Here is a 14,078-nt window from a genome sequence, read left to right on the forward strand (position 1 = left end):
ATGGGGCCTGTGCATTTAATTTTTTAACAAAATACACCTTACTGGTACCTTATAGTGGGCTTTTTGAGAGATGTTTAAGTTATCATGGTTTGAGGCATAGGTCCAAATGTTGTGCAGAACTTGGATCTTGCGTGCTACTTGTAAATAGACATAAAAAATTTATGTTGAAATACAGTCACTCAGGAGTCACTGTAGGTGCCATTTTGTGGCAAGGAATATAGATAGATGGTTTTTTTCTTGTTTGGCTTATTTTGGTTGCTATTTTTTAAATATTTTTAACTGCAGTAAAATAAGAACTATCCATCCAATTTTTTTTTATATTGATGATTTCGTCATTGAGTGGTATATGTGCATCCACGCCATATCCTTGTCCGCCAAACTTACCGAATTCATCGTCCATGTTATAGCTGTGATGGTACAACCATAACAGCTCTTGCTTTTAGAAGGAGAGTAGTTTACAGAGCAGTGAGCTGTGGATGCTGCAACATTATATTTCTCACTGATTTACAGTTTTGTTGAAAATTATGTGGTAGTTTTAAATTTAGTTCAATTGTAGTGCTTAAGAAGAAAACTTGTATTACCACAATTTCATTTGCAGTTCTTGAATCAGACCTTTTTCTTCTCAGTTCTTGTATTTCCAAAATTAATACGGGGTAAGCAGTGCTTACCAAATGTAGACATTACTTTTTCTTCTGTATGTAAGAATAAGAAATATAGTGCTTTTGAGCCACAAAAACTACTGCTGTTCTTGTTTCAGGCCCTTACAAAACTTTTCTCCAGCTTAGAGTTTGGCCATTCCATAGGTTGAAGATCAATTCAGAACTTTTAAACTTTTTTTTTATTCAAGTGGTTGGGGGTTTATTTAATTAAAAGTGTCATGGAGTAGATAAACCTCAAATAATGTGTCATGAAAGAAATGGATTATATGCAGATGGCACAAACGCTCGGATAAGCTAAATCCCTTCTCTGTACTAGTGTGAGTTTTTATGGAATTTTGATTATGTATATTATTAAAGGCAGATTTTTGGAACAATGAACATAGAGTAGAAGTTTAAAACATATTGAACCAGTTTGCAAGTTGTGGTATTCATTGTAAGAAATGCCTTGACTTATTTTAACTTTCAAAAAATTGGCTACTGTTTTGACCACTGCATATTTGATGAATATGCAAATATGACCCCAATAAAGTTTATTGTCTGTGATGCTTGTAATGGACACCTTAGGCAGCATGTTTTCTGCAGTGTCCTTTCTCTTCCAGGTTCATTGTTTTTTCTTCCTTTTACTTTTCATTTGTTTTTGGCTGGTCTGTCTATCAATCTTTCCAACTTTGACTTCAATTTGCTACAGGTTTTGCTTGTAACTTTAATAAATCCTTTGGATGAGATCATAAGAAAGGCTAAAAATGTGACAGGTTTCAGTCAACTTAACTATAATGATAATGAATATGATGCAACCCATTTCACATCCATGAAGAATGTAGGCCAAAATTCTATATTCAGTTCAGTCAATTTAATTCAGTGCAAATGCTGACAGAGAAGCATTGGAGTCTTAGGACTGGTCCCCGGAAAGCTTTTGTCATAACCATCAAAATACTGAACTCTGAGTGTACAGTTATGAAGTATTGTATGTTTTGAGCAATTATTGGAGAAATTATCGACTAGGTGGGGTATAATTAGTAAAATGAATTCTTGAGGCCCTTCACCATGAGAGTTGGGTATTTTGTCTCTGTGGTAAGTTCAAGTCTTTTTTTTTAAAGTTGTACAGTATTTTACAAGGGAAAAATACAGGGCCTAAGTCCTTCTCAAGATACTTAGTATGGGAATGAAGGAAGGTCCTGGAAAGTGTGGAAAATTTTGTGTGATTCATATAACATGATTTTGTGACCTGATGTCAATTGAAAAAAAGAACCTAGAGCTAATTAAGTCTGAAACAGTGTAGGCATAAAACATTTAGTTTCATGCATGACACTTACCTGGCAGGTATATATATAGCTATATTCTCTGTTCGCACTGGCAGAATTTTCAAAACTCGCGGCAACCGCTAGATCACTGGTAGTTCAGGTGATCGCCACCCCGCTCCCGTGGCGCTGGTGCTCGGAATCACCTTCCCATTTTCGTCAGATTTTTTTCTGCCACTGAACCGGCAACATCGTTGTTGGTTCCCTGCTAGAATTCGAAACTCGTTAGCTGACTTTCGCTGTACTTGGATGGTTTATTGGGTATCGTATTGGAAAGTTGGATTGGCAATCGCGATTGGAAGTTATTAGAATGTCTGATTCTGGTTTAGTATTTCGAGTGTGTATGAAAGAAGGGTGTAAGGTGAGACTACCGAAAGCTTCGGTAGACCTCACACACTATGTAAGAAGTGTAGAGAGGTTTTGTGTCTTGGGACAATAGATGTAATGAGTGTGAAAGTTTAAAAATGAGAAAGAATGGAAGACTTTCACCAAATATGTTGAGAGACTTGAAAAGGATAGAGTAAGAAGATCGGTGTCTCGGAGTGAGAGGTCAGGTTCTTCTAGTCAAGGCCTTGAATAATTCTGTTATTTCTCCCCCTTCTTCCCAAGTAGAAGTTGTTAATCCTTCTCCTCAGGTCTCTCCTGCGCCCGCTGCTGTTTCTGAGGATACTAATATTGTGAAAGTGTTTGCCGCCCTTGCGTCAATGGGCGATCAGATTCAGCGTCTTACAGACAAAGTGGGTACGATTGAAAGTGTCAGTGTAGTGAGGGGGCGGCTGATCGTCTCACTCGGGCTCCTAGACCTAGACCTCTGCCAAGCTCCCAGACCCAAGGGAGAAGGCATGTCGACAGTCGAAGGGAGGCGAGAGGGGTTCCCTTACGATCATCGTCCTTCAGGCAGTCCTCCGTTGCGTCCCAGGCTGCAGCAGTGCGCCATAGAAAAGGCGACACTGGGAAGTGTCTTTTTCCTCGACAGATAGTGCTGCGTCCAAGGCAGGTATGGACGTTATGCGGAAGTTTCCCGCGTCCTCTGAAGAGGACGCATAGACCTAATACGTCTTCTCAAGATGAGCGTTACCCGGCCCGCAAGAACAGTGGTGTAGTCCCGAGATTTTCTCTTCTTTAGTGATGAGGAAGAGGTGGTTCGATTAAAAGGAGGAGATCCTTTAAGTCAAGACAAGACGCAAGACCTCATGTGTACGACGGTTCTCGGGATAGGAGCTCTCCTTCGGAATACGGAGCAGTCTCTCCGATATCTTCCCCTTATCGTAGAACTCAAGATCGAGTTTCTCGTGTTGATGATCCGTCTCGTCTTTGTTTTCTCCGCTTGCTCAGACTTCACGCCAGGAAGCAGAGACTAGGAACTTCCTTGAAGAGATGCAAGGAAGGTTAGCCGATTTGGTTAAATCGTGGGGAACATCGGAACTTCCTCCTACAAGGCGTAAAGGACGCATCTCTCCCAGTCAAGTTCGTCTAAGAGGACGCATGATGGTTGGCCGCCTTCTCGTCAGGCTTCGGAGTCTTCGGTAGGACGCAAGTTACGGGAGCAGGACGCAGGACGCAAGTTAAGAGAACAGGAAGCAGGGACGCAAGTTTTCGGAGCAGGACGCAGGACGCAAGCTTCCGGAACAGGACGCAGGACGCAACCTCGGAGCTCAGAAGGACGCAGGACGCAGGCGGCAGGAGCAGGTTTCTTCACGCGAGGTTGGAGAAGATTTTCTGCAGCAAGACCTGGGTTTACAGGATGTGTCTTCGGCAGAAGAGGAAAATAGAAGACTTAGAATCTGAGGAAGAAAAAGAAGATGAAGCACCTTCTTCAGATTATAAGAAATTGACGAATTGCCTTCTTTCACTATTTGGAGGGGATTTTCAGCCTGCAGCTCCGACATCACCCCTTTCTCAATTCTCCAAGAATAAAAACTCCGAAGAAGTCCTCGTTTTTGAAGATGAAGTTTTCGATTACGGCTAAGAAGGCTCTTCAAAGAATTGATACGTGGTTGAAGGAAAAGAGGGAAGCGGGCAAGACTGTGTTCTCTTTCCCTCCTGCCAAATTGGCATCGAAGTCCGGAATTTGGTATGCGACAGGGGAAAATCTCGGCCTGGAGTGCCTGCCTCCTCCCAGGGGAGGGGGATTTTTCCAACATTGTGGACAGTTCCCGCAGACATGCCTTGAATTCGGCCAAAGTGTGGTGGTCTCCATCAGAATTAGATCATCTCTTGAAAGGGATTTTCCGGACCTTCGAGGTTTTTAATTTTCTGGATTGGTCCTTGGGAGCTCTGGGACGAAACAGTGGAAGATAATGAAGCAACGGCTTCTCAACTCCCAAGCAGTATTATGTCCTGCATGGACAAAGCCTTAAGGGATGGAGCGAATGAATTGGCATCTCTTTTCACCGCAGGAGTTTTAAAGAAAAGGTCACTCCTATGCTCTTTTGCTGCTAAGGGCGTTTCTAACGCCCAGAAATCCGAATTGCCTTTTTTCCCCACTTTCGGAGCAATTGTTTCCTGCGGATATTATCAAGGATATTTCGCTTTCCCTAACTCAGAAGGCTACGCAGGATCTCGTTACTTCCTCGGTAAGGAAATTTTTACCCAACAAGGTAGTTAAGAAGACTCCTAAGGAATCAAGGCAAGCTAGTCAGCCCTTTCGAGGCAAGTCCTTTTTCTCGTCCGGCCTTCAGAGCAAGAAGAGCTCCGTCCAAGAGGGGTTCGAAACCCAGTACTAAAACAATGAACAGCAAGTCCTTCAGACATCAGTAGGTGCCAGACTCCAGAAGTTTTGGGAGATTTGGCAAGAAAAGGGAGCAGATCCTTGGGTAGTCAAGGTGGCCAAAGAAGGTTACAAGATCCCTTTTCTAAAGAGACCGCCTCTTGCGACATCACCAAGAGAGCTGGGAGCTCACTACAGCGATCCAGGGAAACAAGAAGCACTACAAGAACAAGTTCTTTCTATGCTCAAGAAAGGAGCAATAGAACCTGTTCTGGATCACTTATCTCCGGGATTTTACAACCGGCTGTTTTTAGTAGCAAAATCCTCGGGGGGATGGAGACCAGTACTGGACGTAAGTCAACTCAATTTATTTGTGGAGAAAACAAAATTTACGATGGAGACGACCGATTCAGTACTGGCAGCGGTACGTCCAGGGGACTGGATGGTCACCCTGGACCTTCAAGACGCATATTTTTCATATCCCAATTCATGCAAGATACAGGAAGTACCTGAGATTTGTGATCCAGAACAGGGTTTTTCAGTTCAAAGCCAACCCTCTGTTTTGGACTGTGCACAGCCCCACAAGTTTTTACAAGAGTGATGGCGAGCGTGGCGAAGTGGCTACACATTCTAGGAATAAGAGTGTCTCTATACCTGGACGATTGGCTCATAAGAGCCAATCAAGAAAGCAATGTCTGGAGGACTTAGAAATGACGTTAACATTAACGAAAGAGTTAGGGTTGATGGTGAACTTAGAAAAGTCGAATATGAACCCCAGTCAGGAGCTAGTTTATTTGGGGATTCTGATCTCCTCAGTGACTTTTCGGGCTTTTCCATCTCCCAACAGACAAGATCTGTGCATCCGGAAAGTGCAAGCCTTTCTAGAGAAAGAACAATGTTCAGCACGAGAGTGGATGAGCTTACTGGGGACACTCTCGTCCCTGGAACGGTTCGTTTCTCTAGGAAGGCTTCACATGAGACCCCTACAAATATTTTTGAACCAAGTCTGGCCAAGAAAATCGCAACCAGATTCCTTCCTGTTTCGAATTCCTCGCAAGATCAAAGAGGAGTTAAAGTGGTGGCTAACTCCGGGGAAGTTAGCAAAGGGAGCGTCTCTCCAGCAAAAGAACCCAGACCATGTATTGTTCTCAGACGCCTCGGACGCAGGCTGGGGAGCGACTCTCGGACTTCAAGAAGTCTCAGGTCGTTGGAGCAAGGAGGAAACGGTTTGGCTATAAACAGGAAGGAACTGATGGCGATTTTCTTGGCCTTGAAGGAGTTCAACGCGGTGATTCGCAACAAGGTGGTACAAGTCAACGCGGACAATACCACAGCTCTGGCATACATCCGCAAACAAGGAGGGACACATTCAATCTCTCTTTGCAAGTTGGCGGAGGAGATCCTTCTTTGGGCAGAGAAGGAAAACGTAACCCTTCTCACCAGATTCATTCAAGGGGCAGAAGAATGTGAGAGCGGACCTGTTGAGCAGGGAAGGTCACTTCTATCAACAAATGGACGCTTCATTTAGAAGTATGCCAGAGTCTGTGGAAATTATGGGGTCGCCCAGTGGTAGACTTGTTTGCGACAGCAATGACGAAGAGATTGACGACGTATTGCTCTCCAGTCCCCAGACCGTCAAGCAGTCGCAGTAGACGCCTTTCTTCTAGATTGGACGGGGCTAGACGTCTACGCCTTTCCCCGTTCAAGATATTAGGGAAGGTTTTGAAGAAATTCAGGGAGAGTCAAGGGACAAGAATGACTCTCATAGCTCCATACTGGCCGGCCCGAGATTGGTTCACAGAGGTACTGGAATGGACAATAGATGTACCAAGGAACACTTTCCAGCAAGAGTGATCTACTCAAACAGCCTCACTTCAACAGGTACCACAAGAAACCACCCTCGCTCTGGGTCTGACTGCGTTCAGACTATCGAAAGACTTGTCAGAGCGAGGGGGTTTTCTAGAGAGGCGGCCAGAGCGGTGGCCGGAGCTAGAAGAGCCTCTACTATTAAGTTGTACCAGGCGAAGTGGGGAACCTTTCGCAAGGGGTGCAAGAGTCGGAAGATTTCTTCATCCAGTACCTCTGTGACCCAAATTGCCGACTTCCTTTTATACTTAAAGAAGGAAATAAAATTGCCAACTCAGACGGTTAAAGGGTATCGGAGTATGTTGGCTTCCGTATTTAGACATAGAGGTCTAGATATTACAAATAATCTAGATCTGAGAGACCTCATAAGGTCCTTTGCAACAAGGAAGGAGCCCCAATACAGAGCGCCTTCCTGGAATCTCGATGTGGGTCCTGAAATTTTTAGGAACTAGTAAGTTTGAACCGATGGATCAAGCTTCGTTGAGAGATATCACAAAAAAGACCATTTTTTTGGTGGCGTTGGCCACAGCTAAAAGGGTGAGTGAGCTGCAAGCAATTAACAAACATATTGGTTGGAAACATGACAAAGCGGTTTGCTCTTTTCAGGAGGGGTTCTTAGCCAAGAACGAGAATCCAGCTCATCCATGGCCAAGGTCATTTGAAATTATGGGTCTTTCAGATCTAGTAGGACAGGAACAAGAGATAGTTCTTTGTCCAGTAAGGGCATTGCGCTATTATTTGGATAAAACCAGTAAGATTAGAGGAACTTCAGAATCACTGTGGTGCTCTGTGAAGGACCCTAGCAGAGCAATGACCAAAAATGCTATTGCCTTTTTCCTTAGGGAACTAATTAAAGAATCTCATATGTTATGCCAAGAAGAAAATTTCGGCATCCTTAAGGTTAAGGCACACGAAGTGAGAGCAGTAGCTACTTCGTTGGCTTTTAAAAAGAATATGGGCCCTCAAAGATATCATTGAAACGACGTTTTGGAGGACTAATTCAGTGTTGCAAGTCATTACCTTAGAAATGTCAAAACAACGTTTGACAATTGTCAAACGTTGGGTCCATATGTATCCTCAGGAGCAGTATTGGGCAAAGGATTTTCCACCCCATAACTTACTAACATGCTAGGTATTTTAATGAAATGTGTTGTTTTTACGGTTGTCTGAGAGGGTGATTTCCTCTTCAGTCTGTGAAGTGTAGTGTGTTAGGTTAGTGTTGTGTGTGGTTCAGGTGGTCTAACTTATCCTAGCATGAATGCCCGTGGTAAGAGAGGGCTAGGGTTTCCTGTCAACAAATTGGTCCCGTCCAGTTGTCAGACCCTTGTATTTAGCTTCATCAACTAATAGGTCACGTCCTAGTTGGAAGCTACTAAGGCTTAGCATGCTAAGAGGCAGGAATTGCTGAAGTCAGCTACCTTAGCAGGTAAGGAATCTAAGAGTATTTTAAATTTTAAATTTTTAAAACTCTTACAATGTTGCTGTCTTTGACCCACCTCCAAATGTGTCAATCAGCTATATATATACCTGCCAGGTAAGTGTCATGCATGAAAATGATGTTATTATGATATAACAAAGTTTCATGCATACTTACCTGGCAGGTTATATATGAATTTAAATTTCCCACCCACCCATCCCCTCAGGAGACGGAGTTCAGAGAGAAAAATCTGACGAAAATGGGAATGATTCCGAGCACCAGCGCCACGGGAGCGGGGTGGCGATCACCTGAACTACCAGTGATCTAGCGGTTGCCGCGAGTTTTGAAAATTCTGCCAGTGCGAACAGAGAATATAGCTATATATATACCTGCCAGGTAAGTATACATGAAACTTTGTTATATCATAATAACATCATTTTGTTTCCATGTAGGCTGTCGCCTTGACTGTGCCCAAATGGGAGGGTTAATACCGTCGGTTCATCTAACGTGGTGCACTGTAGGTATTACTGAAGTTTCTTTGCAGCATCACTTTGGCCCCTAACTGCAACCCCTTTCATTCCTTTTACTCTACCTCCATTCATATTTTCTTCCCTCCAAATTACTTTCCATCCTCCTAACAATTGAGATATGCTTTTTGTTACACCTTTAAAACCTTTTTACTCTCAATTTCCATTTCAGTGCAGAATGACCTTAAAGGTCCCAGCACTTGGCCATTGATCTGAATTCTATTCCATTCCATTTAAATAACCTAGTATGTTGGGTCATGAAAACTTAAAATCATTTGGTGAGCTTTCTGCGAGTCCAAATTATGGAGAGAAAGAGAGAGTTTAGTCCATCAGTAGGATATGCAGGGCTCATATAGAAGAGGCACACAGCACCAGTAAGTAGGATACTCTTCTTTCCCACCGTTATCCCTACACTAAAGGTTTGGTTGCCTGATGCGCCAGTCCCTACGTCAGGGATCTTTATGACCTCATGGCCTTGTTTTCATCAACCACAGTTATTGGCAGTGGGCCTAGCCTTTTACCAAAAAGTAAGACTGCAAGGCAACAATTTGGCAGTGGGGCTAGCCTTTTACTAAAAAAGGAAGACTGCAAGGCAACAGCTTGGCAGTGGGGCTAGCCTTTTACTGAAAAAGGAAGACTGCAAGGCAACAGCTTGGCAGTGGGGCTAGCCTTTTACCTGAAAAGGAAAAGGAAACTGGCAAAGGCAACAGCTTGGCAGTGGGGTCAGTGCACTGTAGGTAGTCATTACTTAAGGTTTTTGCAGCATCCCTTCAGCCACTCCTTTCATTCCTTTTACTGTATCTCTATTCATATTATCTTTCTTCCATCTTCTATCAATTGTTAGACCTTCAAACCCTTTTACAGTCAATTTCAATGTCAGCGCTAAATGACCTCGTATGTCTCAGTGTTTGACCTTTGGCCTAAACTCTATTTTCTATTCTAGATATATTGTACGCCTTCCTGAATTTAAACCATTTTGTCTACATTCCCCACAAACGTATATAAGTTCCAGTGTTGAGAGGCTGTCCCTGGGTTGGATACTGCATGTGTAAAAGCCGAGTTTAGTACACCAATACAAGCCTGTACCCAGAGTTTTTATGGGGTGGGGGGATCGTTTTTCCCAAAACGGCCTTTTCTTCTACAAATGCTATTGCATATATACGTAGTACATACAAGATGAAATACTTAATGTTATTTTAGTTAAGAGGAAAAACTGGGTACCTATGCGGTCTATGCCCTCCTACCCGCCTAGCTAGATGTTATTGGTTGACAGAATTTTACTTATAATGTTGAAAGGTTGCACTGAAATAAAAGATTATTTCTTCAGTTTTATTGATTGATTAATTTATTATGTTAACAATAACATGCATATAACTTTATTTGTTGTTGTTATATACTTTGACTTAACAAAATAATTATTTATTACTTCGTAAGTACAGTCCAATGAAAAGGATAGTCACAGAAAATATGGACTTACAGAAATTTTTTTGGGGGTGGGGCTCGTTCGACGGCCCCCCACCCCTCGGAACAGTCCTGCGATAGACTGATACTGTAAAGGCCTGTCCACACGATCGGGCCTGATCGGCGGACTTCCCCTCTAACGGGCACACTTGTCGGGCAAACCGTTAAATTGCCCGATGGGTCTTGTAGCAAAATCACCATGGTGGTGCCCGATGGCTTGAGCTTCGACCCTGGCAGACGTACGTTAACCATATACATTTCTTTTACTGAGCCATTCTTTGAACCATTTTCTCTCCTTTTTCTTCTTTTTCATCACACAGAAAGCAATTATCATGCTACACAATATCATCATCTTTGCGGTAGGTACCATGTTTATCGTACCGCACTGTGAACAACACTACTGGCATCGTTCGGGCACTCCCACCTCTCCATCGCCTCACCCGTGTGGACACATCACGGGTAATAAACCAGCCAGAATTTGCCCGTCAACCCCGGAGCACGCCGATCAGGCCCGCTCGTGTGGACAGGCCTTTACACTTAAAAAAGTTTATTCCCGGGCGAGCTACAGAAGCTTCCCTACCAATCAGTTCTGAAGAGCAGGGCATATAATCCACTTGTGTTGGACCTCTCAGAAGTAACTTTTTCAAGAATCTCCCAACTGTGAATTCTTTACACGTTCGTGTGATGCATACAAGATTTTGACTTCTTTACTATGTAGTAATCTTGTTGATAAATCAATGATCCCTTGATATAACTCATATGGTGGTGGCCATTATCTGCCTACTAAGTTGCTTTCAGTGTTGAATTGGAATGGGACAAGTATAACAGAATTCCTTTCCTTGGAATAATTATGATTAGGAGAAGAGAAAAACAAAACAAAAAAAACTAGACAAGTTCAGACTATGGAAAACTGAATAGGCAGGCTAGGCCTATTATGAAATGTTACTGGGCTCTGCTTTCTGCAGCCTATGTTTGATTAACAAGCTTATGTCATAATATGAATGTACTAACAATTTGAATAGTAAAAAAATGGAAAATATTGTCTGTATCCATATTTACATTAGGCATATGAGAAAGAGTATATCCTTGCACTCTTCTAAAACGTGTGAGCTGTCATAACCTAAAGTTTTATTTATTTTTCCTATTAATGTTTTTATGGCATTTAATATCTTGCTTTTTAACAAATTTATACATCCTGAGGTAAAGGTCGAATCCGAAAAGAGAAAATATTTCAAGAACTACTCGCACTTAATACTGTTCTTCCCGGTAAATGTCAATTATGAATCGGATTCCAAGATTTCCAATGGAAGGTACGTACGTCCTGCGAATTAAATGTCAAGGTCTTGCGGTTTAAAGTCATCTCTATTCTTTTATGCTCGACAATGTAACGAACATTTGTAGCTTAGATATCTAATTACTTGTTGATATTGATTTTAAGAAATATATATTTGCAATATACTAGAAAGTAATTCAAGATGTTAGCGTGTTTCTTCCTGTATAGTCGTAGACGATCAATACCAACTTTTGTACTTGTGTCCAGTAAATAATTAATTATCACTCACAACAATTGTATTTCTCGTCTCTGTAAGCATGACTATAATACAAATGTTCCCTTTCCAATTGAATGGGTCATACGGTTGTTAAGAAGCATGTCCGTCGAACGACAAAAGAAGGCAGCGCTGCGCAAGAACACAAGTTGGAACGTTAAAGAAACGCCAGCCAGAATGAGTAATGCCGTGTGGAATCCATCATGCAGTGACTATTTAGGCTCTGCCTCACGTACAAGTGCTTTTCCTCGTTTCTCCTTTGATAATTTCTTGAAGGCAGCTGTTACATCTGTTGCTGACACGTCGAAACGACAGCAATTCACAGCCATGGATCGTTGCTAGCTTGTTGTTAAGGTGAGGACTTACTGCTATACAATGTCCATGACCTAGACAATGGAGGGTGTCGTGTGCTTTGAACGTAGTAAGGTTGATATAGGTCGGACGAAGGTTGTGTTATGGCTGTTATAAGCACATCATAAACTATAAAGTTACTTTTGAATTGATTCTAGAGAGAGAGAGAGATACATGCCGGCATTATACTAGCGTGTCAAGGTCATTCTCGGTTTGGTGTGCAAATTACAGGGGATTTTCGTGTTTGTGATCAAAGGGAAATCAGACAGTAAAGAGAAAAAGCGACGGCACTTTTAAGTAATACAACGTCCTGACAGCACCTTGCTGTTTGGAAACATTATTTTGCTTTATATTTACACTGTCCTGTCAATTTTGGGCACTACCGTTTACAACACTAATAACTCAGTGGAAAGTTTTGGAAACCTAAATTTCTGCCACAGTTCCATTCTTCACTATGGCTTTATTTGACGACTGTGATTATTCACTGTAAATTGGAGCTGGCAACATAGGCGTGCTCATTCTTAGACGTCTATAGTGTCACTCCTAAACTTGAGAACACCGCTGTGATCTTTTCTTAAAGATACTTAATCCCTAGGTATAGGACTCCATCAACATTGACCTATGCCTTGTTTATTTCTTTATATTTCGCCTTGCCATCATCGGATGCAAGCAATTCTTCCGAAACGGAATTTATTCTTTTTTTTTTTTTATTTTTTTTTTTTTTTTTTTTTTTTTTTTTTTTTTTGTCTCCCTCGAGTCCTTGACTTTATATTAGTCTTCCTTGACTCCCAACATAAATCTCAGTGGAGTACGTTTGATATTTTGCCATTCTTTCACGTGCTGCTGTCTTGTCATTATCAATTAATACTTCTCAATATCCTCTCATCCAGAATTGCGAATCTCTGATCAATCCCCGTAAAGGGAGGGGGAGGGTTGGCGGGTAGTAGGTACCATCAGTGCACCTATTACTAAAGGTTCTTTGCAGTCCTTTCTGCCCCCAGTTGCAACCCCTTTCATTCTTCTTACTGTACCTTCATTCACATTCATCTTTCATCCATCTTGCTATCCACCCCCTCTTAACAATTCTTTCATAGTGCAACTCCGACGGTTCCTCTAGTTACACCTTTCAAACTTACTGCTTCCTTTCCAGCGTTGAATTACCTCATAAGTCCCAGTCCTTGGCCACTGGCCTAAACTCTATATTCCATTCCATTCTATGATCACGATCATCGTCAACCAAGTAACCGAATAGGAACGTGAAGGGGAGGATGACCTATAATCGAATTGGTGTCATTGTGTCAGTCTTAACTTCCTGTGCGTTGCCTGTGTGAGATGGCCAATTATTACAATTATATTTTTACTCAGGGAAAATTAAATTGCTAAATAGATTAATAAGAAAAGGCTGTTGCTTATGTTTTGCAAAAAAAAAAAAAAAAAAGACAAAAAAAAATTGGATCAAGTCTATACTTTCTGTTATAACGGCTGACTAAATACTGATATGTAAAACACCAGAAAAAAGTACCAGGGGTTCAGATGTTCAGTTACTTAATAGAAATTCAGTTAAAGAAGCAAAAATCGCTTTCGTGAGAGCTAAACATGCACATTATTTATCATTTTACATTTGTATTCTAATAAATAAATCATAAATATATCTGAAGGTAGACCATGCTTAATTAGCAGTTAGCTACTTGCTCATGGCAGACCTGATTAATCTGGTCTCACGTTCGGTATGATTGATTACGTATTAAAATAGAGTTAGAGGGCTCAAACAAATGGACAAGTAAGGAACAAAACAGAAGAAAATGGGCGTGACACTTTTAATACAAACGTAGGAAGGAACTCCACTCACACGGAAGTACCAGAAACTAACACGTAATCCCACAATGACAGAGGATCATACCTGTAGGCCTACATAAAAGAGTTATGAGGGCTTTGAGGACAGATAAGTCAATAGACAGAGAACAAAAAGAAAGGCTTGTTCTTACAAGTACCTTTATCTAGGCAACACAAGATGTGGTCGACCGCCGCGTAGAAAGAGACCATTGTCACCCCTCCCCCATTTCCCTCTCCCTCCTCAACATAAGTCTATTGATTTACGTAGGTCATAATCAAGGTCTTTGTGTTCACTGCACCTACAGATCCAACTTTACCGAGAAAGATTCACTTTCAGGGTTGAGGAAGCCGCCTTTATTTATTTATACTCTTTATCATTAAGACTGAAATGCAATTGTTAACGCGAATA

The 14,078-nt window shown here is 41.8% G+C and overlaps 1 protein-coding gene across 1 annotated transcript in view; it reads left to right on the forward strand.

Annotated features, from left to right (window-relative positions):
* Positions 1-11,538: 11,538 nt before the first annotated feature.
* The window catches only part of LOC135209571 (transient receptor potential cation channel subfamily M member 7-like), a 118,529-nt gene continuing 115,989 nt past the window's right edge, over positions 11,539-14,078 (forward strand). Inside the window, exon 1 of the mRNA XM_064242243.1 lies at positions 11,539-11,839. The gene's annotated coding sequence lies outside the window, so the exon portion shown is untranslated. The remainder of the gene's footprint in view (positions 11,840-14,078) is intronic.

The sequence above is a fragment of the Macrobrachium nipponense genome, chromosome 11, assembly GCF_015104395.2.
Source record: "Macrobrachium nipponense isolate FS-2020 chromosome 11, ASM1510439v2, whole genome shotgun sequence".
Classification (NCBI taxonomy): Eukaryota; Metazoa; Arthropoda; class Malacostraca; order Decapoda; family Palaemonidae; genus Macrobrachium; species Macrobrachium nipponense.